The 12,127-nt window shown below is 35.9% G+C and overlaps 2 protein-coding genes across 2 annotated transcripts in view; one reads left to right on the forward strand and one right to left on the reverse strand.

The window, feature by feature from the left end:
- The window catches only part of LOC142341598 (uncharacterized), a 107,533-nt gene that overhangs the window by 32,839 nt on the left and 62,567 nt on the right, over positions 1 to 12,127 (reverse strand). The window lies entirely within an intron of this gene.
- The window catches only part of LOC142341597 (uncharacterized), a 92,813-nt gene continuing 89,178 nt past the window's right edge, over positions 8,493 to 12,127 (forward strand). The window contains exon 1 of the mRNA XM_075392678.1: positions 8,493 to 8,502. The gene's annotated coding sequence lies outside the window, so the exon portion shown is untranslated. The remainder of the gene's footprint in view (positions 8,503 to 12,127) is intronic.

Raw genomic sequence — 12,127 nt, forward strand, 5'->3', positions numbered from 1 at the left:
AGAGATTTTGCACCGTGTTACCCTCGTGTTAACTGTCAAGATATTTTATGTTTTTCTTAATTGGTGAAAAAATTTGATAATTTTACCAGTCCCAAATTCCAGATTTTCCTTCCAAGTGAGGACGTCATTTATATTTCTTTCTAGGTCATTCCTGGATTTTGGTTGTTCCAGTGCCTATTGATACAACATTGTAATCAGTCTGATTTGATATTGATATTGATGTACGGGTATTTTAATAGTCTTTCTTAATTTTATTTTTTTGTTAAGGTAGTTATTATTTCTAAAAGAGTGAGGGACTTTTTCCGCAAAATAAAACAACTTAGATGAATAATACTAGTTTAATTCTGTTAAATTTTTTCTACCTAAGAAAGAAAGTTAGATGAGCAATACTAATTTAATTTTGTTAAGTATATTCTACCTCAGACTATCCCATAATAAATTTAGTCGAAGGCATTCGATCTTTTTTCTTGTTCTCAGAACTCATATTGTATGTTTTCATCTAGATCTTGAATAGTGAGGGATGTTCGTTCACAAAAAATTGATTGTGATTCTTTTATGAGTTCTTTGAGAAACTGCCAACAGATCTGCACAAAAATTTTCTTAGACTTTTCGCGACAAGATATGACAGTGTTACAGAAAGATAATATACCACTTCTGCGTTCAATTTTCGCTGTTTTTAGCTGACAACTAGAGGTAAATTGTTTAACAACACATCTTATCAACCAATTGTTCCTCATGTAAAACTTCCAACTTTATTGTTTCGCAAATGACAGTAAAAGGACTGAAATCTCCTACTAGTGTAATTTTTTTTAAATATCTCTACTCGCGTTTATTATAAAGAGGAAGAAAGCGTCGAATTCGGCAATTTTGGTTCGTTATTTGAATTTACTAGGAGTATTAAACAAGCTTTAGATAAACGCCTTCTCATCATTAGCATTTACCCGCAATCTTGCCATAGAGCTACCCTACTGAGAAATTTTTTATCAATTGGGAATGAAGTAATTTTTTCCCCGCGCCAATCATTACATCTCCATTTTTCTCTTCAAAATTAACTGTATATCGCCTCTATAAGATAAATTTACGGGAAAATCACGCTCTCGCTGGTTTATGCTGTCAACTATGTTTCAGTCCAAGCAATGATGTCATATTTACAAATTTCAGTTGCAACAGGAAATTTTCTACGTCTGTCTAATTTTTTGAGTCAATTTCTTCGATTTCTCCCAAGCAGCCATATTGCATCTGGCTAGTCAAAAATCTGTTGCTTTTGAGAATGCCACAAGGACGTTTTCGTCAGTCGATCTTTTGAAAACGTGATTTCCCATTTGCCCGCTTAAACCCTGACCAGACTGGGCTTTGTTTTATTTCAATCTAGTCCAAGCAACCAATAAGGTTCCCGACTGGTCGTTCACGAGTCTGCTGGAGCCAATAAAGCACCGGAGTTTCAGTAGGTAAAACGTTCCTAGCTCAATTCTATCTGAAATTCACACAAATTGAAATACAGCTATTCAATATTTTTTTTGCAGTGGAACAGCTATATGTGGTGCAGAGAAGAAATCAAAAAAACAATGTTTTTATTGGCAAGTCAGGAAACAAATAAAAAAACAAAAACCAGATCTGAAATAAACGGGAGCAAAAACTTGAAGATGGAATACGTGTTCAAAACGTAATCTACTACTGCGGGCAATACCGCAGGTTCCTCCTTCTTCCCCATTGCGAAACTTCAGTCGACATTATAAAGACCGATCGACAGTCATTCTTTCTTGGTCTTTCGCTCCTAGCAATTGATCACAACTATTTGATAAATCGGTAATTTTAACCAAACTCAGTGATCATCGAGAAACAAAGACGCCAAAAAATTAGCAAAACAAATGAAAAATTTTTAGTGGTAGAAGTAGTGGAAGTTAAAGATTTAATTGCTTCATGAGGAATTATATATCAGGGGAAGTTAGAATAAAGGCCTGAAATGACTACCAATAAATTTTTCATTGATAAAGGTCAGTAAAAGAGTTCTAAGTTTACTGCTAAAAAGACAGCAGTCCAAAAAAATTTTGAGACTCTTAGAAGTTTGAACAAAATTTTCCACCCTTACAGCTCTAAATAGAATTTTCATTTCACATATGGACTTCTTTGTTCTAGTCAAAATCAAAATTGGTTTGGACCAGCTTCGCAAGCGCTGATTGCATTGAATTTGGATGAGTTGCATAGCACTCAAATCATATCTACCTGTCAACATTCGTTTCAGCATTTTAACATCTCTGAGCTGCAGCTTGCAGCAGATAGGCAGTAATATAAACTTCAATATTCTGTCTCGATACAAGCTTGCTGAGCAAATCCACTCAGTGTTTTTATTTTGAAAACTCTCCAATTTCTTTCGTTCAGCGCAAGAAGGAGACCAAATCTCAGATCCGTAAAGGAGAGATGACAAAAAGAACTATTTGTATTTTGTTAAATTGGTTGGATGAGGTAACTCCAGACGTAGATATTTTTATAGTGATGCCAGAAGAGAGAAACACAACCGATAAACACCGAGTTGTAGAAACTTTAAGCGGCATTGAATTTCTCCTGACCCAATTCAAATAGGAATGCACATAGTTTTGTAAAGTCTGCAAAACTTATTCAATGCGTTCCCATCGTCAGCTTTACGCAAAAGATTGTGGACACCAGTAGATGGTTGGTCATAATGAATATTAGAAAAGGCATTGGTCCCAAAGTTGATCAATGTGGAACACTGCTTAAAACGGAGACCTATGAAACTAAACAACTTTCAGCCTTGAGACACTGTTCTGTGCTCCATAAGTACGACGCAAGCAGCCTTTATAAAATTCCACTAACTCCAAAGGTTTTTAATTTGATTAGGAGTATTAAGTGTTGAACAAAATCAAAAAGATTTGCTGAAATCCAGATATAGGCGAAATACATCATCATCTCTGTCATGCGCTTTGTAAATTTCAACATGATGCAATATTAGTTGAGTTATTGTTTAGCGTCTTTTCGTAAAGTCGAATTGACGAGGAGAGATTCTCTTTCTGATGAAAGGATACATAGCATTAAAAACAATTCGTTCAAACACTAGGACAAATTTACTTCAGTTACTAATTGAACGGTAAGACTGAAAACAGAGTTTGGATAAAATCATTGCTCTTTTCCGCATTTTGATATTAGAAATTTCAGCAATGCTTTGAAAGAGTTTCATGACATAATAAATTAAACTATCTGTAAGCATCCAATTAAAGTCACCTGATAGTTTGTCAAAATCTTTACCGAGGGAAGTTTGAGATTAGGGGGCTCGAATATCGTCCGTTGTAAAGCAGAGCTAATTCAATGTTTGTAGAAAAAATTCGTCAAAAAACCAACGGCAGATGGTAGACTGTCAGAAAAAAAGCATTAAAAGCATTCGCAATTGACGTGTACCCACTACGCATTGTAATGTCTGATCTCATTTCAGTAGGTAAAGGACATTCCAGAGTTTCCAAATAAGACAAAAACAACTTGACGCGCCAGTATTATTTGAGGCCAGCTGATCAAGAGAAACTGCAGTGTCAAGTTCTGTTGACACGTCTGCATGTCTGCCAAGTTCTTCCATGAACGCAGAATGAAACTTCCAATGATATTTAACAACGTTGTTGCGTTTATTCAAAGCATGGATAGTGAGGGACAATTAGAACCATGGTTAATTATTCCTATTTGCTCGTTTCATAGTTGTATAACTGCCAAGAGGGCCATCCATATATTTCAAAAAGAAGAGTACAAAATCTATTGATTTTGTTTTTAATATTAAGTAAAAACAAACTAAAAGACAATCTTTGACTGCTAGAGGAGGAACAGTCACGAGGAAAAAAATTAAAGCTAGAGTACTTTTGAAAATTTAGCTCTCGTAGGTCAATGCAAGTTTTAACGCCAAAATGGTCACTAAAATCAGTTTCTATAATGTAATTTAATGGAAGAAAAAGGTCATCAAAATTAGCAAAAAATTAAGTCCAATAAATGACCACCCTTGTGTGTGCCATCTTGGTTTATCTGCAGATAACTAAAAGGTCAAGAAAACTTTCGATACCATTATGAGATGTTGATGTGAAAAAACCCAGTCAACAGTGGACTCATTGAAATTGACAGTAGTAATTGCTCTACCGATGAATTCTTGCAACAGTGTTCCAAGTGATTCAGATATTTGTTTCCAATGTGGACAATAATTTTTTCTTTTAGTTGCTATATATAGAAAAACAAAAAGAATGGGACAAGTAGTGGCCTTTACTTCAACTGCACAAATGAAATTATCAGGGGAATAATTTTTGACATTGATAATTACATGATAGCTTTGAAGAATGACAACACCACCTTGAGCACCTTGGCTGCCACATCTTAGTTTGCATCAAAAGTCAATTTTGGAGTAAAAATCAGAACGAAGACAAGATTCTGAGGGGCAAACAAACTGCGGACAACGTTTAGATAACAAAAATACTCCGCTCTATTTGTTTCTTAGCAGAAGCAATGTCGCAAATGTTGATCGTAATGAATTGGAATTGTAGTCAGTCAAGAGCTACCTTTTGATTGGTGTAAAATTTTTTTGACTTGTGTATCTTGAATTCTTTTTTCATGCACCCATTTTGCATGATTTCAAACCTTTTCTTCAACGGCTGTTTCTCTTTTTTTATCAGCCGAGGATAACTTCGGTAGGACTAAAATACTGTTACGTCCATGTAACCTGCTGTCAATTGTTTTGTTTTAGCATCACCTAGCATCCCGAATAGAGGTACACGTCACTAAAAATAGACGTTTCTTCGTAGAATCAGATTTTCCTGATCAAAAGCATTATACTCAATAGCTAATTTAACTCCCATTTTTTAACTAGATTGTGTATTGTTTGTTCGTCCTTCATTAGACGTGCGTTAGAAAATTTTTCATTTCTTTCAGGTACACCAATACCTTTCAGTTTTCGGAAAAAAAATTGTAAATGGTTATGACTGCGTTAACGATTGATCTCTCATTTGTTTTGCAAGTTTCAATCGGTTTCATATTAAGCTCAGCTAACTTGTGTTTTATTTTCTCGGTAACCATATTTTTCATCACGAACTCCACTAAAAGTTTTTATTTTTTGTTGTTTGTGTTGGGGATTTTCAGGTTGTCCTGAAGGGTTTTCTCCTTGCTGTTGGATTAGAATCATGAGCACAAATCTCGGCACAGGGAGCAATCACAAGCCAGCTGCCAAGAACACACGTTTCGCTCTGAGAAGTTGTTTTGGCTACTTTTCAAAAGCTTCATAATGAGGGTGTTTATGAAATCCACTTCATTTCCGATAATATTGACAATCCAGCTCAGTCGGTAGAAGATCTCATGCCGGGTTCCTTCGTTTCTGATTTTAGTGAGGTTAAACAATAGAGTATTTTACTTTTCTGCGTCACTCAGAATTTGAAAGGGGCACAAATAGTACTTATGTTCCAGTAGACCCAAAAAAAGTTTGCTGTTCAATCTGAAATACATAGAGAGAGGCAGTAGGTCCACTCGTAACAGAAGCTCTTCGTAGTTAAGTTTGAATTTTGATCATTACTCTTTTTTGGAGCTTCTGCATTTTCTGCAAGTCCAATCGGGACAAGTGATTTAACAGGGCTCCACAAGTCATAATCAGCAGTAGCATTGATTTGTAGAGACACATGTTGACTTTCTCGTTCACTTTGTTCGACAGATTTCTTCTCAAACACAAAAGTAACTTGTTGATCTTTTTAATCGATTTTCCAAATGCTTCGACCTTGTTAGTGAAGCATTGATAACTACACCAAGCTCTGTTACCAATTTCAATTACTCTAGAGGGCCTTGGCAACTCAAAAAATATATATAGGTCCTTTAATTTAGTAACTAAATGAGATCTTTTATTTGGGGACAACGCTATCTTGCTTTCTTTCACCCATCGTGCAACTTGTTTGAGGTCAAATTGAGTTTTGTCTTAAGACTTCCGTGTGCCAAGAGTTTGACATAATCCGCAAAGAGAAAAGGATAGCCAAACTTGACGAAAGCTGGAAGATCATTCACAAAAATGCAGAACCGTAGCGACACACGAGAAAACTTTGGGCAACACTACTGGTTATGTCTATCGTCTTGGAGGACACATTATCTACTCTCAGGACCTGCTTGGGTTTATCACGGTAGTTTGCCAGCACTTCTAACAGACAACCTCCGGCTCAAATATCAGCAACTTTCTTCATCAGCTCAAAATGAGGAACCGTATGGAATGTTTTTGAGAAATCGGTGCAGAGAGCCGAAATATGCTCATTTGAGTTATCATCTAAAGCTTGATAGATTTTCTGTAGAAAACCAACCATGTTGGTTGCGACAGATCTCTCTTTTACAAAATCATTTCGACAAGTTGACAAGTGCTTACAAAAATGATTCCTTAATCCACTCATTTCCGATAATATTGACAATCCAGCTCATTCGGTCGAAGAACTCGTGTTGAGATCCTTTGGTTCTGATCTTAGTGACTTAAAAACAATAGGGTTCCTTACTTTTCTGCGTCGTGCGGAGTTGGAATGGTGCACAAATAGAATTGTTGTTCCAGTAGACTCGAAAAAAAGTATGCTGTTCAATCTGAGATACATAGAGAGAGGCAGTAGGTCCACTCGTAACAGAAGCTATTCGTAGTTAAGTTTGAAGTTGTTCATTACTCTCTTTTGAAACTTCTGTAGTTTCTGCAAGTCCAATCGAGACACGTGAAATCACTGGGCTCCATAAGTCAAAATCAGCAGTAGCATTGATTTGTAGAGACACATCTTGACTTTCTCGTTCACTTTGTTTGACAGATTTCTCAAATACAAAAATTCCTTTTTCATCTTTTTAAATTGATTTTCTAAATGCTTCGACCCTGTTAGCGAAGTATTGACGACTACACCAAGCTCTGTTACCAAGTTCGATGACTCTAGAGGGCCTTCGCCAACTCGAAAACTAGGTATACGTTCTTTAATTTAATGACTAAACGAGAACATAAATTTGGGGCCAACGCTATCTTGCTTTTTTTCAACCATCGTGCAACTTGTTTGAGATCAGAATGAATCTTTGTATTAAGATTTCTGTGTGCCAAGAGTTTCAAATAATACGCAAAAAAAATGATCAACAAACTTGACGAATGCTGGAAGATCATTCAAAAAAATCCAGAACAGCAGCGGCCCAAGAGAAAACTTTGGGGAACACCACTGCTTATGTCTAACGTCTTGGTGGACACATTGTCTACTCTCAGGAACTGCTTGCGTTTATCAAGGTATCTTGCCTGCACTTCTATCAGACAACCTCCGGCTCAAGTTTCAGAAACTTTCTTTATCAGCTCAAAATGAGGAACCTCATGGAAGGCTTTTAAGTAATCGGTGTAGAGAGCCAAAATTTGCTCATTTGAGTAATCATTTAAAACTTGATAGATTTTATGTAGAAAACCAACCATATTGGTTGCGACCGATCTCTCTTTTAAGAAACCGTTTGGACAAGTTGACAAGTGCTTACGAAAATGATATCTTAATGGCTCATACAACCATTCCTCGGACACCTTGCTGGCCATTTTCAGTAGGAACAAAAATCTGTAATTGCCGACTTTGCTCTTTTGTCCTTTCTTGAAGATCAGTGAAATTGACGCCACTTTCCATTGGTCTCGTATCTTTTTTAACCTCTTGATGTTCCTGAAAATATTTCAGAGAATTTCGCTCATTTGATCAGCTGTTTGCCTTAAAAAGATTGATGGTAAACCACATGGCCCACGAATCTTGGCAATGTTAAGTGAGAGAAGGATCTCTAAAACTTTACTGTGTGAATTGTAAAAAATTGTCGGAAAACACGATTCTCGCGTCTTATTTCCTGAAAGTTGGTCATTCTTTTCGGAGCATAGAGGGAAAGGAAAATTCAGTTCGAAGACCGGCTCTACGTTGGTTAACTCTGCATTGCATGTTTTATCAACAGAAATGATTTTTTTCAGGTAAAGTTGAAGATTTGTTCAAAAAACTTCATGTGTTTTAAGACAGCATAGTTGTTTCTGGTGCTGATCAGCGCCTTTCGATCTTTTTCACCTTCTTACGCGACATTAGTCTTTATCTGTGTCATCTTCAGCTTCCGATAACTAGTCGTTTTCTACTATCAACACGATTCAGTGTTTTGGATTATGTCTTAGGTTCTTTTAATTGCATTAGTGTCTCTCAGCAAGCAATGTGTCCAGTCTTTTGTGAGTTTCCCAGTGAGAGCCTTGTAGTCAACATCATTGTTCGCCGCAACAAGCAATTCTTCCACAGTCAGATAGTATCTAGAAGTTGATCTGACTCTTGAGGCCACTCGGTTGCTCGCATCATCAGTAGTCATCATTCAAAATATGAAACTATTTAATAAGTTTATTACAACAGTTAGGCTAACTAGACAGCCACATAATATTTCCGCATTTAAATTTTACAAAAATGTAACAAACAGTTGGATTTTCAGCAACATATACAAGCACTACTTCGTGGGCACTACTCATTATACAAGCACTACTTATTAAATAATGTCTTTTCAAATTTTGAATGAATGGCCTTGTACTGGAGACTTCCAATGGGAAGATTTTACAGAAAAGCCTTGTATGTAACGAATGATGTATCATATATTCAAACCTGCACCCACAAGCCACCTACTTATAGCCGATTCGCAAGCTTGGGAGTTAGTTTTTGGGAACTTCAAAATCCTCTCTCTCCCAGGTGGACAAATCCAACTCTTCTACAAATTTATTCCAGCTAGAGATAAATACACACTTATTATTCTCTTGCTGGTTGGAAACAATTTGTATAACGGAACTGAGGATTCAGAAGCTCAAATAGAAGAAATTGCAAACGATCTTGTTGAGTCAGCAAATAAATTTACAACTGTCGCGAAAAAAAGTATTTGTCATCGGAATACCCCCGCGTGGTGAAAATTTTGCCAGAGCTCAATCGTTAAACGATTTACTCATACAAAATAAGGACGTCAGCTGGAAGTTTCGTCGCTCCAATCTTTATCTCAAAGCAAAAAGTGTCGAAAAAATTAGAGACGAAGTGCATTTGAACAAAAACGGAATCAAAAATCTAAAAAAATTTGCTCAAAGATAACGTTCTTTACAAATTGTACGACCCAGATTTACGAAGAAAAGGTAACGGCCGATTGATTGGTTGCCACAGTTCCGGATTTTGCTATTGTGGTTCCTTCAGTTGATAGTCAAAGGGTTGGTTTTCCCTTTTCTTTCTCTGCTCGCAGTGACCTTCAGGTTACATAGAGACAAAGAGAGAAACCTTTTTGTGTATACTTTGCTCAAAATGACCTTCAGGTTTCACAGACACAAAGACTAATTTTTCCAGGCATTATTTGAAAGCAAAATTATTTCAATGATGACAAAACCCAATGAAAATACGCCAGTCCCTAAAAGTAGTAACAGCAAAACAAACGAACCAAAAACACGAAACAGTTGTGCAACTTGCTCTAGCAAAATCAACAAACACAAATTTTGTTGCGTTCACTGTCAAAAAACTTTGTGCCTAAAATCAGAGTGTACTGGTTTAGATAAAAGTTGTATCGACGTCCTAATCGAATATGAGAAAAACTTACTCCGCATTTGTATTGAATGCGCCGGGAAAAAAGGCAACACGACTTTAAAAATGAAATCAACTGATAATACAGCTCTGAATGACCAACTTAGAGAACTCCACGAAAAAATCTCAAACTATGCGTACAGTATAGAGCAAACTAACGTATCTCTGGATAACATGCAAAAGAAGATTAAAAGTCTCAAAAATCCCAAATTCATCTTACGCAAGTGTTGTTGGAGCAAAAAACGCCCGAAAAGTAGTGTACAAACCGCAGAATCTCAATAAAAAACTCTCGGAATTAGAATTAGGGGAAATAATGAGTTAAAATCCAAGGAGACTGCTGAAAGAATGCAAGAGGACCTCTGCCATCTAGAGCGAATATTAAAGCACCTAAACATCGAGGACAAAAAAACCACCAAACTTGTGAGACTTGGAAAATACAATTCTGAAAACAAAAGACAAAGAGTAATTTTTGATCATACAGCCAGCAAACTTAGTAGAGATCTCATCCTGAAATCAGTCAGCCACTTAAAAGACTATAAGTTAAACGATAGATCAATTTATATCAGTCCTGAATTGTCACCCGAGGACGCAAAGAAAAGAAAACAAAGCTAAAACTTTATTGAAACTGATCACTAGCGGAATTGATTCAAAATTGCTACGTATTCGACGGCTTGAACTCGAGAAGAAAGAAGGCGACAATTGGGTTATCATTCCAAACATCATTGAAGAAAGTCAAAGGAGTAAAGAATGACTACATAGAAGAGCTAAAGTACTCGCCGTCAATGCTCGAAGCCTTCTAGATCTAAACAGACGAACAAGTTTTTGCTAATAGTCTTTCGCTAATAGTCGTTTTCTTGAAACTATGGCATTGTATGTATAACAGAAACATGGTTAACTGCTGAGGTCACCAACATTGCACTATTTCTACCCTCTTATTTGATATATCAAAAAGATTAGAAAATCACTGACTTCAAAAGTAAACATGGGGGAGTTCTAATTGCTGTAAAATTATCCCTTAAACCCGAAAACGTGGATATTCCTTTAATTCAAGAAGACTTCATTGTTGTTAAGATCAAATTTTCAATATCCTCTCTTATAACTTGTTGCATATACAATGCGCCCGTGCAAAGCAACTACCGGTGGGCAATAAATGATATTTTAAATCTTGAAAAATTAAAAAACTCTATTGTGGACACAAAGTCCTTAGTTGTGCTTACCGGTGATATCAATCTTACAGAAACTTCTTGGGCGAAAATGTCTTCAACAAAAGACTATGAAGAAATATTTTTAGATAACTATATATAGAAAAAATTCTCTCAAATGTAGTTTCAAGTCAACTAGATTTGTTTTTATGCAACAATCCAGAAATAGTTCTCAATTGTACTTACGACCGTTGGCTGTTATAGAATTTTAGTATTAAAAACAAACCTTGCTCCGACCATTTTCCAATTTGCACTCAATTAAACCATTTACTTGATGCACCATTAATTCAAGCGAGTGACAAGTTTGCCTATAATAATACTGACTAGAAAGAGTTTAATTACAAACTTACAATCGATCGCTTCACTCCTTTTTGCTACAGTAATGTCGATTCTCTTCCGGAACAATTCTACACATGGCTACGCAACAAAATAAGAGGAAATATAAAGCTTGTTACTAAACATCCATGGATTTTACAACCATGGATCTCAAATGGAACATTCCATATGATAAATAAGTTAAACACTAAAAAGCGAGTTGAAAAATCTAACCTCAGCTTCAAACTGAAGATTAAAAAATTAGAAATAGAGGTTCGTAAAGCGGTTGATAATGATCTCTCAGTTTAGGAAGCCGAATCTTTTGAAAGCCGACAATTCAGCAAAATATAAAAATATCTTTCATCAATTCGCAAAAATCCACAAGTACCTCCTATAATGTTTTAGAAGGTTATGGAGCTAACCCCAAATAAACAAAAAGATGAGAGCTGCAACTTCTTTTTTGCGAGCTTCTTTAATCGAAAAACAGAAATAACAACATTATGCTCAAAACAAAATCTTGATTTCATCAAAGTTGATTCCACAGAAATTAAAAACCTGCTTAAAGATATTAATATCCACAAGTCTTCTGGACCAGACGGAATTGGAAATTTACTGCTGAGAAATTGTAGTAGTTCAGTCACATTCTTGTACCAAACAATAATGAATAAGGGAACCTATCCTACATATTGGAAAGTAAGCGAAATTAGTCCTATTTTCAAAGACGGTAATAAATCAGATTTAACTTGTTACCGACCAATAAGTGTTTTAAACTGCCTGCAGGTCCAAGGTACTCGAGAAAATTGTTTTTGATGCAATATACGAACTAGTGCGACACAAACTCTGTGAAAATTAATTTGGCTTCAGAAAAAATTGATCGGCAACTTAGCAGTTACTATTATTTCTCGACACAGTGTACAAAAAGTTTGATAATGAAGCGATGAAAGACCTAAGCATCTTATATCTTGACTTTTCAAAAACTTTTGACACTTTATCACATAATGTTTTGATACAAAGTTTTATAACATTGGCGTTGGAGGGAAGTTATTTCAATTG

The sequence above is a fragment of the Convolutriloba macropyga genome, chromosome 6 (assembly GCF_964194025.1).
Source record: "Convolutriloba macropyga chromosome 6, txConMacr16.3, whole genome shotgun sequence".
Lineage (NCBI taxonomy): Eukaryota > Metazoa > Xenacoelomorpha > Acoela > Convolutidae > Convolutriloba > Convolutriloba macropyga.